Source organism: Rhynchophorus ferrugineus, unplaced genomic scaffold (genome assembly GCF_030347505.1).
Source record: "Rhynchophorus ferrugineus isolate W39M unplaced genomic scaffold, kcgeb_rfMv2 rfM8, whole genome shotgun sequence".
NCBI classification, from domain to species: Eukaryota; Metazoa; Arthropoda; class Insecta; order Coleoptera; family Curculionidae; genus Rhynchophorus; species Rhynchophorus ferrugineus.
In genome coordinates this window covers 19,061,095-19,062,199 of record NW_027472587.1, presented here as the reverse complement: position 1 = coordinate 19,062,199, position 1,105 = coordinate 19,061,095, and the positions used below count along the sequence as shown (strand labels likewise).

General features: G+C 30.8%; 1 pseudogene; it reads right to left on the bottom strand.

Moving 5' to 3' along the window:
• Positions 1-612: 612 nt before the first annotated feature.
• On the bottom strand, positions 613-709 carry LOC143201829 (uncharacterized; annotated as a pseudogene).
• Between the last annotated feature and the right edge of the window lie 396 nt (positions 710-1,105).

Sequence of the window (1,105 nt, the reverse complement as noted above, 5' to 3'; positions counted from 1 at the left end):
TAGCAGTTTATTGTACTGATACTTCTGATTTTCTTCCAATTAATCAATACATTCTTCTATACTTGAACTACAATTATTTACTTTTCTTTTTTATGTTCTTTATTATAGTAATAGTATAGAATTATAGTAATATTTATTGTTAGTAGTAGATGTGGGGCCTGAATATAGGTGAACTGCACAGATTCACGTTCATTAATTCTATACATTTTGATCATCTATTTATTTATTGATCAAAAACCCATCAGTCTGTTACTGTATTTAGGATCTGTTTACAAAATAGAATCACATTCAAATGAAATATTAGTATATCGAATACAAGATATGACATAAGAAACAAAACAGAAAAGTGTATAGTAGTAAAAACATAAATATTTATATACACAATGTTTCTGCCTGTGTATATGTAATTGAGCTTCTCCTAAACGGTTGGACCGATTTTGATGGAGTTCCTTTCATATGTTTTGGTTGATATGAGAATGGTTTCTAGGTCCCTATGCTACTGCTTCTCAAAATCTCAGATGAGGTTTTACCGAATTTAGGTCCTCCAGGGAGCCTATCGGGTCGGAAGCAAGATTTGCAAGATATTTTATATATTCTGTATAGATGGCTAGTAGATATAGGCTAGATTTTGCATGTCATCCTTGCGAAGGAGCCATGCTAATCTCCTTTCTGTTTCCTTCCAAATTTAGTATATGTACCTGATGTATATTCAAAGTTTCAAAGTTTTTTTGTGCATAGATGTTTAATATATTGCCTGCCGCAATTTGTAAATTTGTTTTAGAATCAGAAAATATTTTCCTTCTCATTTTATTCTAGTTAAAAAGAGACACAGTGCTGTCTTATTAGTTCGAATACGTAAACGAATGAGCCTGTCAATGTCGTTCGGTTAGCAGAGGTATGCAAAATTCTTGAAAGCAATAGCGATAAGAGGCTATAATTCTAACCTATAAAATATTGTGGCTATATAAATAACTCTAGTTTTTAGATGAACTATAATATTAAAATTAATTATATTTGATAACATTTTTGTTGTTTATGACCAAGCCAAACTGCACTAAAACTCATAGTTGAGGCAACAACATTGCTACATTTTGACGTTACAAAT